Raw genomic sequence first — 11,346 nt, 5'->3', positions numbered from 1 at the left:
ACACCAAACTCACATTTCAACACCCTGTTTTAAAATCTGATACGGATCGTGTCATAAACATTTGTTTTCGTCAAATAATGCTAAAAGTCTGTACATCAGGGTTTCTGCAAGTTTCATAAAGGTAAGACTTTTCTGAGAGCAGCTAAGGAAAATGTAAGGAATAAATAAAAGAGAACACAATACTTCATTATATTGTTAATGTAAACGTTCAAGAACGCCAGTTATATTAGCATCCCTACAGAGCATTAAAAAACGTCCAGAATTCATAGTTTTCTTTTCCAGAAAACTTCCTTCATATTGATAAACGTAAAAAAAAAAAAAAAAAACACTGCATCCAAAGAAAATCTGGAGTAAATCATGTTTTGAAAATAGTGTTTTTGTGCATTTTAATTTTCCATTAAACTTCTATTTTTTTTACTAACTTAAAAAAAAGACTTCAAATCTTGCTTTCAGGATGTTAAAAACAAGACAAAAATACTGAGAAAGATATACTTTTTTTTTGCAGTTCATGCAACATCTAATCACGACTTTCTGTTCTTTTGAGACCTAATTTGTGAAAGAGATAATTAAGACATTTTAAGACTTGCAGAAACCACATTTCATATATATTCTTGAAAATAAAGGTGCTTCACGATGCCATTGAAGAACCTTGTTTGTCTAAATGGTTTCATGAAGAACCTTTAACATCTGAAGAACCTTTCTGTTTCACTAAATGTTCTTTGTGGCAAAAAAAGGTTCTTCAGATTATAAAAAAGTAAGAAAGAGATGGTTCTTTAAAAGAACTTTTGACTGAATGGTTCTTTGTGGAAGCAAAAATGGTTCTTCTGCTGCTTTATTTTGATACATAAGAGCGTATGGTGTTTTCTAATGTGGTTGTTTTTAAAAACAAGAACAAAATTAATCTCAAATCATCGAATGTGCATCATTTCAGATCAGAACTTCAAACCTCTTCCAGAAAGCTGAGACATCCAGCAGTGAATGTTCTCTACATGTCCATCAGAAAAAGATAAATAGTGTTATGATAACATGACATCAGATAAAACACAGGTCAATAAAGCTCTACTTTAGAGCATAGAAATCTGACCGATCTGAAAAGAAAGACCCAGATCAGACTTGGATGGGTCTTCTGCTGCGCTGCAGTTCCTCTTTCCATTTTCTCATGGCCCACTTCTGAGAAGAAACGCCAGAAAGAGTCGAGCGTCTTTCATCCTGCAGGAACAGAGACATTCACATGATCATCATGATCTAGTCATTTCTTTATGTTGGAATATCCTGCAGTGACGAAACTCTAAAATAAGGTCACTCCTGACATTCAACAAACTTCAAAAAATCAATTTTCTGAAGCTCAAACAATGGACCATGATGCTGTTCATTTGTTTGATTTGCGTGAGAACTCATCACATTAAATGCATTAAATATAATGCAAGCTGCTTTGGATAAAAGCGTCAGCCAAATAAATGACTTCATCAGGTGCATGCTGGGATATTTATGGGGTCAATTTTGACAGGAAAAAATGTAATGTTTTTTTTTTTTCAGAATGTTTTACTTCATGAAAACGGAATGAAACTTAGAGGTAAAGGTTTGGCTTATGCAAACACACAATTTTAAATGGTAGTGAAAAAGAGTCACATTTGTAATGTCTGCAGTAAAAACAAATGAAAAAATGAAATATTTGGTACTGGGCCCAAATAAAACCTTAATGTGATTTTTTGTGATATCAACCTCAAATTTGGAACAAAACTTGTTTAGACTGATATTCTTGTTTCTGAGTGAAACATGTTTTTGAAAATAGTGTCTTTGTGCTTTTTCCATTTTTTTTAAATCATTTTTTTTATTCCCATCAGTTTTTTAATTCAGCAATAATCAGCTTTTTTAAAAAGAGACCAAAAAGTTTGTGCTACAAAACATTAAATATTTACGACAGTTTTCAAGTTTTTCATGAAGGAAATGTTTGGTACTGCGCCCAAAAAAAATATTACTATGATTTTTTTTTTTTTTTTTGGTAATATCAACCTCAAATTTGAAACACAACTTTTTTAGATTGATATTTTCAGTTTTAAAAACAGAAAATATAAAATAAAGGACATTATCGAACAAAATTATAGCATATTTATGTTATTTTATCCAACAATAATGTTGGAAATTAACGAAAAATTTATTTCATCTAGTGCAAATGTTGGGTACTGCACCCAAACCAAATATTACTGTGATTTTTTTTTTAGTTCTACAACTTTTTCATTCCCATTGCTTTTTTCATTTCAGCAATAATCTGCTTTTTTTTTTAAAAAAAGGCCAAACTTATTAAGTCTGTGCTCCAAAACATTTAATATTTATGACAGTTTAGGGTGGAAATTCTACGCTTAAAGTGATTAACAGTTAATAAGTGGCATAAAATCCCCTAAAAACACAAAATATTCAATAAAAACTTTATCGAACAAAATTATAGCACATTTTAAAAATGTTTTATCCAACAGAAATGTTGAAAATGAATAAAAAATTAATTTCATCTAGTGGAAATATTTGGTACTGCACCCAAAATAAATCTTACTGTGATTTATATATATACAGTACAGACCTAAAGTTTGGACACAGCTTCTCATTCATTTGAAACTTATGTCCAAACTTTTGCTCTGTACTGTATATATGTTTACACATATATACATATATATATATATATACACATACATATACATATATATATATATATATATATATATATATATATATATATATATATATATATATATATATATATATATATATATATATATATATATCTCAACCTCAAATTTGGAACACAACTTGTTTATATTGATATTCTCACAGTAATTTTCCCATAGTTTTTTTTTTTTTTTTCATTTCAGCAAATAATCTGCTTTTTTTAAAAAAAAGAAACCAAACTTAGATTAATGACAGTTTAAGTTGGAAATGTCATTTTCAGGTCTACGCTTTTTAAGACGTGGCATAAAATCCCCTAAAAACACAAAATATTCAATAAAAAAGATTAAAAACAAAAATTATAGGACATTTTATTTTATTTTATCCTACGGAAATGTTGGAAATGAATGAAAAATAAATTTTATCTAGTAGAAATGTTTGGTACTGCGCCCAAACAAATTCTTTTTTTTTTGTGATATCAACCTCAAATTTGGAACACAACTTGTTTAGACTGATATTCTCACAGTTTTTGAGAAAAATTTTACATTTGAAAATAGTATTTTGTGCATTTAAATTTTTTGTGTGCATTAAACTGAAAAAAAAAAAAAAACTGAAAATAAAACATGAGTTTATGGGTAAAACATGTTATTTAATATTTGAAAATAGTACTTTGTGCAGTTTTAAATGTTTGCGCATTAAACTTTTATATCTTTTTTATTTCCATCACTTTACTTGAACAATAATCTGCTTTTTTAAAAAGAGACCAAACTAGGTCTGTGCTCCAAAACATTTAAGATTAATGACATTTAAGTTGGAAAGGAATTTTTTTTCAGGTGTACGCTTAAAGTGATTAACAGTTAATAAGTAGCATAAAATCCCCTAAAAAAATCCCCTAAAAACACAAAATATTTAATAAAAAACATTACTGAACAAAATTATAGCACACTGTTAAAATATTTTATCCAACAAAAATGTTGAAAATGGATGAAAAATGATTTTCATCTTGTGGAAATGTTCGGTACTGGGATAAAATCCCCTAAAAACACAAAATATTCAATAAAAAAACATTATCGAACAAAATTAAAGCATTTTTTAAAAATATTTTATCCAACAGAAATGTTGGAAATGAACAAAAAATTAATTTCATCTAGTGGAAATGTTTGGTACTGCACCCAAGCAAAATCTTACTCAGATTTTTTTGGTGATATAAATCTCAAATTTGGAAAAAAAAAAAAAAAAAAAAATCACTGTTTTTGAGTAAAACAATAGTGTTTTGAAAATAGTAGTAAAAAGTGAAAAAAGTAGTGCATTTTGAAAATAGTGTTTTTGTGCATTTTCCTTTTTTGTGCATAAAGCTTCTTTAATAAAAAAAGAAACCAAACTTATTAAGTCTGTGCTCCAAAACATTCAGGCCCGGTTTCCCAGACAGGGCTTAGACTAAGCCAGGATTAGACCATAGTTCAATTAGGACATTTAAGTAATTTTTATGAACATGCTAAGAAAAAAACATTACTGGTGTGCATCTTGAGACAAAATAAAGGCACTGATATAGTTTAAAATCAATCAGTGCAATTTTATTTCAGTTGAAACAACTCAGACTTAAATTTTAGTCTAGGACTAGGCTTAAGCCTTGTCTGCGAAACCGGGCCTCAAGGTTTAAGTTGGACATTTAATTTTCAGGTCTACACTCAAAAATTCATTAACAGGTATGCAAGTGGCATAAAATCCCCTAAAATCAAAACATTATCAAACTAAATTATAGCACACTTACTTTGCTGAAATTTAAAAAATGTCATTTTTGATCACCACACAAGAAGCTCCATAGGGTTAAAAGAGGACTTGGAGGCATCTAAGATGATTTTGCTCTCTAATAATGACTTTGCTCCTCATACACACCTCATAGGCCGGAGGATCTGAAGACGGGACTGGACTATAGGCTGGTGGTGAAAGTTCTAGACGCGGATGATCCACCTCATCAACGGCTGCTGCAGGTGGAGCTGCGCTCATTTGGATCATTATCAGACGCTTCCTCTAGAAAAGCAGCACAAACATGAACATCTCGTATAGTCACGTCAAGATCATAGATCTCAAATTAACACGGCTTTACCGTTCTACACCAGCAGCACGACGTCCCGATGATGATAAGAGAGAGGATGAGCAGCAGGACGTTACAGGCCACGAAGGCGATGTTTATGGGCTGAGACTGAGGATTCTCAGAACGGCTGCTCAGACTACGGGTTCCCAGAAAATAGCCAAAAATCTACAACAAGTGGAATCACATCTTTACAAATAAACATCAATATATTAAGCATCACGAGCCAAGGTTCGTCCATGAAGGAGCTGATGCAAACATTAGTTTAACTCTATGGTTGTGTTCAGGTCTTGACTTTGTTCACAAGTACTTTTCGTAATTTTTTTGACTGGACTCTAAACAATTGCTTATAAATCTCTAATTGTGCTATATTATCCCCAAATATTGGATTCAACCTTTTTGTCAACTTGTTTTCTTTCATTTAGGACTGGTTTTGTGTTTCTAGCAGGTACCTCGTTTTTTTGAGTGAAAAAATATTTTTTTTTATAAATAATTTTCACAATACTAAACAGAAATGTATAAAAATGTGCAGTGTTTCTCACACTAGTGTGATTTAATGTTTAATCAGGAAGTTTGCTTTTAAATGCTTTTATTTTGTACAAAATTGCAAAAAGGCACACATATGGTGTTCACGGGTCAAAAATGAGCGACTTCAAACAATTGCTTATAAATCATTAATTATTCTATATTATCACCAAATACTGGATTCAACCTTTTTGTCAACTTGTTTTCTGTCATTTAGGACTGGTTTTGTGTTTCTATTTGCATCTGATTAATCGTAGGCCTCATTTATCTGAGAGTAGGTACCTTGTTTTCTAAGTGAAAAAAGCATTTTTATGAATAATTTTCACAACGAGATCAAAAATTATAAAAATCTGCAGTGTTTCTCACACTAGTGTGATTTAATGTTTAATCAGGAAGTTTGCTTTAGAATGCTTTTATTTTGTACAAAATTGCAAAAAGTCACACTTGTGGTGTTCCCGGTCAAAAATGACCGACTCCAAACAATTGCTTATAAATCATTAATAATTCTATATTATCACCAAATACTGGATTCAATCTTTTTGTCAACTTGTTTTCTTTCATTTAGGACTGGTTTTGTGTTTCTATTTGCATCGGATTAATCGTAGGCCTCATTTATCTGAGAGTAGGTACCTTATTTTCTAAGTGAAAAAAGCATTTATGAATAATTTTCCCAATGAGATAAAAAAAAAAATATATATATAAAAATTTGCAGTGTTTCTCACACTAGTGTGATTTAATGTTTAATCAGGAAGTTTGCTTTTAAATGTTTTTATTTTGTACAAAATTGCAAAAAGGCACACTTGTGGTGTTCCCGGGTCAAAAATGAGCGACTTCAAACAATTGCTTATAAATCATTAATAATTCTATATTATCACCAAATACTGGATTCAATCTTTTTGTCAACTTGTTTTCTTTCATTTAGGACTGGTTTTGTGTTTCTATTTGCATCGGATTAATCGTAGGCCTCATTTATCTGAGAGTAGGTACCTTATTTTCTAAGTGAAAAAAGCATTTATGAATAATTTTCCCAATGAGATAAAAAAAAATATATATATATAAAAATTTGCAGTGTTTCTCACACTAGTGTGATTTAATGTTTAATCAGGAAGTTTGCTTTTAAATGTTTTTATTTTGTACAAAATTGCAAAAAGGCACACTTGTGGTGTTCCCGGGTCAAAAATGAGCGACTTCAAACAATTGCTTTTAAATCTTTAATTTTTCTGTATTATCACCAAATATTGGATTCAACCTTTTTGTCAACTTGATTTCTTTAATTTAGGACTGGTTTTGTGTTTCTATTTGCATCTGATTAATCGTAGACCTCATTTATCCGAGAGCAGGTACCTTGTTTTTTGAGTGGAAAAAAAAAAAAAAAAAATGTATGAATAATTTTCACAATACGAGATAAAAAAAAATTATAAAAATTTGCAGTGTTTCTCACACTAGTGTGCTTTAATGTTTAATCAGGAAGTTGCTTTAGAATGCTTTTATTTTGTACAAAATTGCAAAAAGGCACACATATGGTGTTCCCGGTCAAAAATGACCCGACTCCAAACAATTGCTTTTAAATCATTTATTGTTCTATATTATCACCAAATATTGGATTCAATCTTTTTGTCAACTTGTTTTCTTTCATCTAGGACTGGTTTTGTGTTTCTATTTGCATCGGATTAATCGTAGGCCTCATTTATCCGAGAGCAGGTACCTTGTTTTTTGAGTGGAAAAAATAAATAAATAAAAATGTATGAATAATTTTCACAATACGAGATAAAAAAAAAATTATGAAAATTTGCAGTGTTTCTCACACTAGTGTGCTTTAATGTTTAATCAGGAAGTTTGCTTTAGAATGCTTTTATTTTGTGCAAAATTGCAAAAAGGCACACATATGGTGTTCCCGGTCAAAAATGACCCGACTCCAAACAATTGCTTTTAAATCATTTATTGTTCTATATTATCACCAAATACTGGATTCAATCTTTTTGTCAACTTGTTTTCTTTCATCTAGGACTGGTTTTGTGTTTCTGTTTGCATCGGATTAATCGTAGGCCTCATTTATCCGAGAGCAGGTACCTTGTTTTTTTAAGTGAAAAAAGCATTTTTATGAATAATTTTCACAACGAGATCAAAAATTATAAAAATTTGCAGTGTTTTCACACTAGTGTGCCTTAGTGTTTAATCAGGAAGTTTGCTTTTAAATGTTTTTATTTTGTACAAAATTGCACAAAGTCACACTTGAGACTAAAAGCTACTGATAAGCAGACGTTATCACATACAGGTCGTTCTGGTTTTATATCATCAGAATGAATCTCTCACCACATCTATAGGAATCATCACATAGATCATGACCAAAAACACGATGACGGCGATCGCCACATTGCAGATATTGAGCAGATTCAGCACTTGAGAAGTGATCACCTGATAATGACAAACATATTTGATTTTAAGATCAAACTGTTTAAGCTTTAACTGTCCAAATGTAAGATGAAAATGACTAACCAGACAGGGGCTGCGGGTACATCCAGCTATAACTGTTAAAACTCCTATTAAAATCACCTACAGACACAAAATAACAACAGATGCTCATATACAGATGAGAAATATGAACAATACTCAGCATTTATTTACAGCTCTAGATCATGACAATTATAAAATTTATATACATTATATGCACTAAAGACTCACCAAGGCTGCATTTATTTGATCAAAAACACAGTAAGAATTGTAAAATATTATTACAATTTAAAATAGCAGTTTTCTATGGAAGCCCGTTTTCCGCCACTGGATAAAAAATAAAAAAAGGTAACTGCGACTTTATCTCACAATTCTGACTTTTTCCCTGCAATCTCATAATTTTTTTTCTCATAACTGTTAGATATAAACTCACAATCGCGAGTTAAAGTCAGAATTGCTAGATATAAACACAATTGCGAGATATAAACTCTCAACTGTGAGTTATAAAGTTCTGAGGAGAAAAAAAAAAAGAATGATATGTTCACCGAATTGCACGTTTCTATAATGCAATTCTGACTTATTAATATCTTGGAATTCTGACTTTATAAGTCGCAATTGGGAGTTTATATCTCAGTTGTGAGAAAAAAGTCAGAATTGCAAGTTTGTATCATGCACTTCTGAGAAATGCATGGAGAAAAAACTTGACATTTCAGCAACCATTTTTGTATATCTTCTCAAGGGACAATACTATAGAACTGAAACGTGGATCTATTTTAGAGTAGTCAATGTGCAGCTTGTATAGCAGTATAAATTTATTGTCCTCTGAAAATTACTCAACATACAGCCATTATTGACAAAATAGCTGGCAACAAAAGTGAGTACACCCTAAGTGAACTTGTCCAAAGTGTCAATATATTGTGTTAGCACCATTGTTATCTGGCCCTGTCTTAATCATCCTGGGCATGGAGTTGACCTGAGCTGCACAGGTTGTTGCTGGGATCCTCTTCCACTCCTCTATAATGACATCACGGATCTGCTGGACGTTAGACACATGCTGCTTCTCCACCTTACGTTTGAGGATGCCCCACAGGAGCTTAATAGGGTTCAGGTCTGGAGACATACTTGGCAACCCCTTCACCTTCAGCTTCCTCAGCAAGGCAGTTGTCATCTTGGTGGTGTGTTTGGGGTCGTTATCATGTTGGAAAACTGCCGTTCGGCCTTGTTTCTGGAGTAAGGGTATCATGTTCTGCTTCAGAATGTACAGTAAATAATGGAATCCATGTTCCCCTCAATGAACCGCAGCTCCTCAGTACCAGCAGCACTCATGCAGCCCCAGACCATGATGCTACCACCGCCATGATGACTGTAGACATGACACAATTTTCTTGGTATTTCTCGCACATGCTGGACACCATCTGAGCCAAACAAGTTTATCTTTTAGTCTCATCAGACCACAGGACATGGCTCCAGTAATTCATGCTCTTGGTCGTCTTCAGCAAACTGTTTGTGGGCTTTCTTGTGAGCCAGCTTCCTTCTGGGACAACGTCTATGCAAACCGACTTGTTGCAGTGTGCGGCGTATGGTTTGAGCACTGACAAGCTGACCTTCTACTTCTGCAACCTGGAAAGCAATGCTGGCAGCACTCATGCATCTGTTTTATGAAGCCAGGTTCTGCATCTGACGCACAGAATGAGTGCTTAACTTCGTTGATCGACCCTTGTGAGGCCTGTTCCAAATGGAACCCACCTTGTAAACCTCTGTATGACCCTGACTGTAGTGTAACTCGGTTTCAGGGTGTTACTGAACCTCTAATAGCCTTGGTCATCTTTGTGGAGAGCAACTATTCTAACTCTCAAATCCTCAGAGAGTTCTTTGCCATGAGATGCCATGTTGGACATCCAGTGGTCAGTGTGAGAGAATTGTACTTAAAGGAACACTCCACTTTTTTGGGAAATAGGCTCATTCTCCAACTCCCCCCGAGTTAATAAGTTGGGTTTTACCGTTTTGAAATCCATTCAGCCGTTCTCCTGTTCTGGCGATATCACTTTTAGCATAGCTTAGCATAGATCATTGAATCCTATTAGACCAATAGCATCACGTTCAAAAATGACCAACGAGTTTCCATATTTGTTGTATTTAAAACTTGACTCTTCTGTAGTTATATCGGGTACTAAGACCGCTGGAAATGCAAAGCTGTGAGTTTCTAGGCTGATAAGATTAGGAACTACACTTCCATTCCGGCGTAATAGTCAAGGAAGTTTGCTGCCGTAATATGGCCGAAGCAGGCGGAGTATTATCAGAAATGAGTTCCCAGCTAGTTTAGCATTTGCACATGTGCTGCGTGGTATTACTGCTCCAGCTTCAGCCTTATTACGGCAGCAAACTTCCTTGACTATTACGCCGGAATGGGAGTGTAGTTCCTAATCTTATCAGCCTAGAAAATTGAAGCTTTGCATTTCCACCGGTCTTAGTACCCGATATAACTACAGAAGAGTTTTAAATAGGACAAATATGGAAACTCGTTGGTCATTTTTGAATGCAATGCTACTGGTCTAATAGGATTCAATGATCTATGCTAAACTATGCTAAAAGTGATATGGCCAGAACAGGAGAACGGCTGATTGGATTTCAAAACGGTAAAACTCAACTTATTTACTCGGGGGGAGTTGGAGAATGAGCCTATTTCCAAAAAAAGTGGAGTGTACCTTTAAAGCACCTAATTTGAACTGCTCTAATACAAGACACACAAGTTTGTATGGTCCTGTCAAGCAGACAAAACATAAACATGATGAATAGGACATGTGGCTTTGCATGGTTAAACATCATACTGCTGTTATCACTTAGGGTGTACTCACTTTTGTTGCCAGCTATTTTGACAATAACGGCCGTATGAGTTATTTTTAGAGGACAGTAAAGCTATACTGCTATATAAGCTGAACATTGACTATTCTAAAATATATCCAAGTTTCATTTCTATAGTATACTGTTGTCTCTTAAAGAGATAGTTTATAGATAGTATAAACTCACAATTCTGTCTTTTTTTTCTCAGAACTGTGACATAAATGCACTATTGTGAGTACACCTCTCACATTTCAGCAACAATTTTAGTATGTTGTCTTAAAGGGATAGTTCACCCAAAAATGAAAATGTGCTGTTTATCTGCTTACCTCCAGGGCATCCAAGATGTAGGTGTCTTTGTTTCTTCAGTAGAACACAAACAAAGATTTTTAACTCAAACCGTTGCAGTCTGTCAGTCATATAATGGCAGTCAATGGTAACCACATCTTTAAGAGTAAAAAAAAAAAAAAAAAAAAACATACACAGACAAATGCAAATTAAACCCTGTGGCTTGTGACGATACACTGAGGTTCCGGTGGATCAGAGGTAAATACTATATAAATACTGTTCAGTTTTCTTGCACAGACCGATCGTTTTGTGTCTTAAGACCTCAATGTATCGTCATGAGCCACAGGGTTTAATTTGGTTTTGTATGTGTATGTTTTTTACTCTTAAATATTTGGTAACCATTGACTGCCATTATATGACTGACAGACTGCAACGGTTTGAGTTAAAAACCTTTGTTTCTGTTCTACTGAAGAAACAAAGTCACCTACATCTTG

Source organism: Garra rufa, chromosome 9 (assembly GCF_049309525.1).
Source record: "Garra rufa chromosome 9, GarRuf1.0, whole genome shotgun sequence".
Taxonomy (NCBI): Eukaryota; Metazoa; Chordata; class Actinopteri; order Cypriniformes; family Cyprinidae; genus Garra; species Garra rufa.
The sequence above is the reverse complement of the archived record's forward strand: the minus strand, read 5'-3'. Positions refer to the sequence as shown.